We start from the raw sequence: 6,000 nt of genomic DNA, 5'->3' as shown, positions 1-6,000 counted from the left end.
CAACAGCTGGTTCAGAGTGGCAGCATCTTAGCTTACAGCTTTCATCTTCCCTCCCAGCAGAATTACGGACTCTGTCCTGGAAGCCACCACAATCAGGGAAGATGGCAGAAGGTATTTATCGGTTGTGCGTGAGTCTAGATCCCCAGAATATTGCACACAGGTGCCTTGTCTCTGAACAAGTGGCAGGAGCTGGAGCCACAGTCACCCAGAGCTGTGAGCAGCTGGTGACAGAACATCTCGAGGTTTACCAGGAGGGCCAGAAGCACTCAAAGTATGTAGAGGTCAGAATGGAGGCAAAGAATGAGTCCTGGGGGTCAAGGGGCATCAGGCGACCGAGCGGGGCAGGCAGCTCGTCTGGGACCCAGGATGACAGATGGGAGATTCAAAACAGGGCACCGCTGGAGCCCTGAGACAAGGCCAGTTTTCATCCGGTGGGAACTGAGCTCCAGGAGTAAGAGCCGTACAACTGGGCCTGGCCGAAAAGGGGGTCAAGAGTCAGCAGCTGAAGGCAGATTCTTGTAACAATGAAGCAGAGGGGCAAACAGGGAGGGAAAGGGGTCAGTGACTTCTTTGGGGCAAATAATTTTTTTCCCTATTCCTGCAACACTAGTACAGTTTTCTAGAAGATCAGCCAGTTGGTCATTAGGGAATGACGAATGTGTACTCCGTGGGTATCGCACCGCTGTGTAGTCACTACTTCCATAGAGCTCCTGTAGGCTGTGCTAATCCTGTGGGCCAAGAAAAACACGTCTATGATCATGAAGTCTGGGATTTTTGAATTTCCCTCTTGGAAACTCACAGCGTATATTAGCATTTGAAAAGCTCCGAAACCGCCTGTGCTGTAGAAATCCGTTTGTTTTGAATTTGATGTTTCTCCAACATAGTTGACAACAGGATCCTTTTGTTGCGTAAAAACTGTGAACATCCTGTGGACACACCTTGAGAGTCAAAGTTCCAGAACATTCCCAGGCCCTTTACAACCTGGCCTGCCCTGGTTTCCCAACTTCACCTTCCTTTATTTTTCCTACATTCCAGCCACACTGAGCTCTTCCCTTGTACGTGCCTGTTTCACATTTCCTTCTTTCTTGCCACAACAGGTGATTCATCATCTGCCCCCAAATGGGGAAAAGCTGAGCCTTCTCTACTTCGTCCCCACCAGGCATCCCTATCTATCCTTTAAGGCTCGCTGGAGAGGGGACACTGGATCCATCTCTGCACCAGCCTTCCTGCTACTATAAATAATCATTCTCTCTTTTGATGTGATGTCACACAGTATATTATTTTTAGGGCACTTAGCACTTTTTAATTTGTGTATAGCCATTTGTGCCTTTCTTATTAGGAGATAGTATCCATGCCTGATTCATTTTCATATCCCTGCTCCTGAACACAGCATATTTAAGGACTGTTCAAGGGAGCAGAAAGCGTGATGCTATGACCTCCAAGGTGGAAGTACGTTTCTCAATACTCAGGCCAGAGATGGCCAATGTCTGGCTCACCCACTGCCGATCCACACTCTCTTCCCTGCGGCAAACACATTCAGTAATCAAATGTGACCCCCTGGGGCTCCGATGACACCCTTCCCCATCCTTCTCAACACACTGCTCCCAATAGCTGTAGTCAATAGGTTAGGGTGGCATGACAGAGGAAGTCTAATCATCATCCTGCATCTGGACTTTTCCACAGTGGAAGAGGGAAATTTAGCAAGCTGAATGGGGGCACTGTGAATACTTCAGATCAGGACCATCCATGACAGAAAAGAGCAATTAGCAAAACTATTCATTATACTTTCATGTTCCTGTCTAGTCTCAAGGCTAATTATTTGTACAATTAACCTGTAATCAAATGCAAATAATTGATGAGCCTGATTTCTTGGAACGAAACATGAGTCCTGTGAAATGTAAATAGCTGTGAATTACTAACAGCTTTCCTTTACTTAGGCTTTCTAATAAGGCAACACCTGTAAATTACAAAAACAATTTAAGTATAATCTCATTTACATTTAAAACCCCCAACAAAATAAAACAATCTGATACGTGTTTAAATGCATAGATAAAAGCACAGGTTTTTAATTCTCACTCCACCACTTTCTAGTTGTGGGACCTTGGGCAAGTTACTTAATCTCAGTTTACTCACGTTACTTATAAATCTCAGTTTCTGCTTTTATAAAATGAGTGTAATAGCCACCCCTCGTTCACAGGGTAGCTGTGAGAATTAAATGAGTGTGAACTCCTCTGTAAAGAGAACGTAATAAATGTAAGCCATTGTTTTTGTTACTACACTTGTATATTGCTCAGGGTTTTTTAAAATTTAATTATGTAAGAAACATTAGGGGGAGACGGTACATATACAGACGTCTCTGTGCCTTTGTGTTCCTGAAAAACCCCCATCGTTCCGCAGACAGCCCGCTGAAAAATAGCTGGGCTGCTGGGGAAAGAAATAGGGTTGGGGCAGACCACTCAAAATCCATGTGACTTTGTAAACAGAACACAAACAAAACAGAGCACTAACAAAAACAATGTCAAAACTAAAATATTAGTCCCATTAAACCTAAGCTCATACAAACATTTGTGTGCTGTATCCCAACCTTGAACCCTCAGGCTCCTGGACTTCTTTTTGAGATAAAAGTCCTGGGCGGTGGCGGGGGGGGGGTGCGGGGGGGGCATTCATTCTAATAGCAACCTTGTTCATCGAAATTAAACATTCCATTTAAGGAATGGTGTTCACCAATCTGTCATTCTAGTTTAAAGAGAAATGTCTTTGCAGCTTCTTCATCTGCAAAAAGCTGGATAGGGGGAAACACGGTGATTCTTAAAGTTCCTAAATCAGTCACTTTCTGTGGCTAAAGAAGGCAGCTCTGTGTATGGTCAGCTTTTCCTTCAGGCCTTCATAGCGTGCTGTTTCCTCTATTAAAAGGGGTAATTACTGTGAGAAAGCTTGCCTCTGGTTGCTTCAAAACATGAATGTGCTAGAAAAAAATTTGTACAGGAACCAACATGGCTTCCATGTTGTACCAATTCCCATTTATCCGTGGCATGTGAGGTCATTCATATTTAGGAAACGTATGTTGTAGCAAAACAGTTTGTATTGACTATCTCCCACCACTTGCCATGGTCAGAGCTAAATATAAACCGTGTACTTTATATCTGCCCAATTAATCTATGTGGTAGCTTTCCTTATCACTGATGAGTCTCAGGGACATTGAATATCTTGCCCGAGGTCACACATTTTTAAGTAGCAAAGCCAGCATCCCTGGCTGGAATCCAACTGACTCCAAAACTCATGTTCTTAGAGACCACACTAACCCCTTAACAGTTGATGGAGGCAGGAAAGCAGACAGACATCCCGGCGGTGGTGATAAGTGAAAGCCTGCTTTCCAACCGCAAATCACTAACGTTTCATCTAATTTAATCCTCACAACAATGCTGCTACTTAGGTATCCTTACCAACATTTCACAGATGAAGAAACTGAAGCTCAGAGGAGTTATCATCGGTTGGTAGTGGAGCCAGGATATAAACCTAACCCCTAGCTGGTTCCTCAACTGGGGCGTTTCTCCCTACACCCTATTTAGGTTGGTCTTTATAATTAAAGGCACCATCCCCTGGATATAGTGATGAGTCTGCCTGCTTGTTTTAAAAGAGCTATACAAGTTGAGCACCACACTGTGCTGTGCATACACACATCCACACACTGGCAGTCCTCACAGGGGCAGTTTATCAAACATGTTTCATAGCACAGCCATACAGTTCCAGCCTCTTTATTTCAGTGTTTTAAAATTTTTCTTTGTGCCGATCCTCCAGATCAGCTCCAAGACGGCAGCCTAGGCAGACGGCATGCCTTGCTTCTTTGCGCAACCACATCAAAATTACAACTAAAATATAGAATAACCACCACTCAGAACCATCAGAAATTGAGTTGCATGGAAATCTGACAACTACAGAATTAAAGAAAACACATCCATCCAGACTGGTAGGACAGGGCATCGTAGATGCTGAATGGGCCGGTCCCACACCCACGAGTGGTGGATACAAATTCTGGAGGAATATCTCAGGAGTGAGGAGTCCTAATCCCATACCTCAGGGCGACAGTGCCAGAAAGAAAAGTCCCCACAATTTCTGGCTGCAAAAACCAGTGGTGATTGAGTTGATGAAAAAAATTGCTGGAACTCCAAGCAGGTTCTCTTAAAGAACCACACAAACTCACCTACTCAGACTCACTCCCTCTGAGCTCCAATACCAGGGTAGCAGCTTGAAAGGCACCAGTGGCATATTGGGAGAAACTAGTGTCTGGCATCAAGGAGAGCAGAGGCTACTGTCCCTTTTCTGAGCTCTCCCCCCACAGAGCCACTGAGACATTGAGGTGGTGCCATGTCTGAGATTCCATCAACCTGGCTAACACTGTTTGCCCAGCACTGGAGATCCTCAGAGACTCCACCCACCCAAGCTGCTTTTGCACATGAATGGCTGGTTTTGGCTCATGCTTCATAACTTCCTAAATCCTCTCAAACAAGCAACAGCTGGCCTCAGTGAGCCCTAGGCCCAGTACTTGCAGCAGCCAGCCTAGATTCACAGCTTGGCTTTGTCTGGGAATCTCCAAGCTCAGCACAAGTAGCAGATATCTCAGACTGCTTTATAGCTCACATAGAGTGGCCCCAGGCAGAACACAAGAAGGGGCTGACCTCGGCCTGCACCACCTGGGAAACCCCAGGGCCAGTGCACCCAGTGGACAGCTACAGACCATGTCGGAGCACCATCACCCTGCCCCTTTATAAGTGATCCCCCATGGAGGGTAGAGGTTGGTGGTAAGTGGTCACAGCTAATTCTTGCAGCTGACTGGCCTGGGTTAGTACCCTCCCATTGATCTGCCAACAGCAACCAAGGCTCAAGTACAAGAGGAGAAGTGTACTCAGCCCACATGAAGGGCACACCTTGAATACCGAGCTTGGGTGTTAGGGGAGGCTGTGCCACTGGATCCTACATGAAACTTACTTTATTAGGCCACTCTACCAAGACAGAATCATAGTAGCTCTACCTAATACATAGACACAAACACGGGGACGCTGCCAAAATGAGGAGACAAAGAAACATGGCCCAAATGAAAGAACAGATCAAAACTCCAGAAAAAGAACTAAACAAAATGGAGATAATCAATCTCTCAGATGCAGAATTCAAAACACTGATTATAAGGATGCTCAAGGAACTTAGTGAGGACCTCAGCAGAATAAAAAAGATCCAGTCAGAAATGAAGCATACACTAATTCAAATGAAGAACAATTTACAGGGAAACAACAATAGAATGATGATGCTAAAAATCAAAGCAATGATTTAAAACATAAAGAAGCAAAAAACAACCAATCAGAACAACAAGAAAAAAGAATCTAAAAAAAAATGAGGATAGTATAAATAGCATCTGGAACAACTTCAAGAGGTACAACATTTGCATCATAGGGGTGCCAGATTCTGGAAATTTGTTTTAAAAAATAATGAAAGGTGCTCGCTTCAGCAGTACATATACTAAAATTGGAATGATACAGAGAAGATTAGCATAGCCCCTGCGCAAGGATGACACGCAAATTCGTGAAGCGTTCCATATTTTTAAAAAAAAAATGAAAGAACAATTGCCTAAGTTATGAAGGAAATAGACATGCAAGTCCAGGATGCTCAGAGAGTCCCAAAAGATGGATGCAGAGGCCCACTCTAAGACACATCAAAATTAAAATGCCAAAGGTTAAAGATAAAGAAAGAATCTAAAAAGCAGCAAGAGAAAAGAAGTTAGTTACCTACAGGGGAGTTCCCATAAGGCTGTCAGCTGACTTCTCAAAAGAATCTTTGCAGGCTAGAAGCAATTGGCAAGAAATATTCAAAGTCATGGAGAGCAGGGACCTACAGCCAAGATTGTTCTACTCAGCAAAGCTATCTTTTAGCAGCAAATGGCAGATAAAGACCTTCCTAGACATGAAAAAACTAAAGGAGTGCATCATCACCAAACCATTATTATATGAA

At 44.1% G+C, this 6,000-nt stretch overlaps 1 non-coding gene across 1 annotated transcript; it reads left to right on the top strand.

Moving 5' to 3' along the window:
* The first annotated feature begins 5,487 nt into the window (after nucleotides 1-5,487).
* On the top strand, nucleotides 5,488-5,594 carry LOC123817833. Its single transcript, XR_006785533.1, has one exon. It is a non-coding gene; the product is annotated as a U6 spliceosomal RNA (small nuclear RNA).
* The last annotated feature ends 406 nt before the right edge of the window (nucleotides 5,595-6,000 follow it).

The sequence above is a fragment of the Phyllostomus hastatus genome, unplaced genomic scaffold (assembly GCF_019186645.2).
Source record: "Phyllostomus hastatus isolate PE091 unplaced genomic scaffold, TTU_PhHast_1.1 phas_contig_210, whole genome shotgun sequence".
Classification (NCBI taxonomy): Eukaryota; Metazoa; Chordata; class Mammalia; order Chiroptera; family Phyllostomidae; genus Phyllostomus; species Phyllostomus hastatus.
The sequence above is the reverse complement of the archived record's forward strand: the minus strand, read 5'-3'. Positions and strand labels throughout refer to the sequence as shown.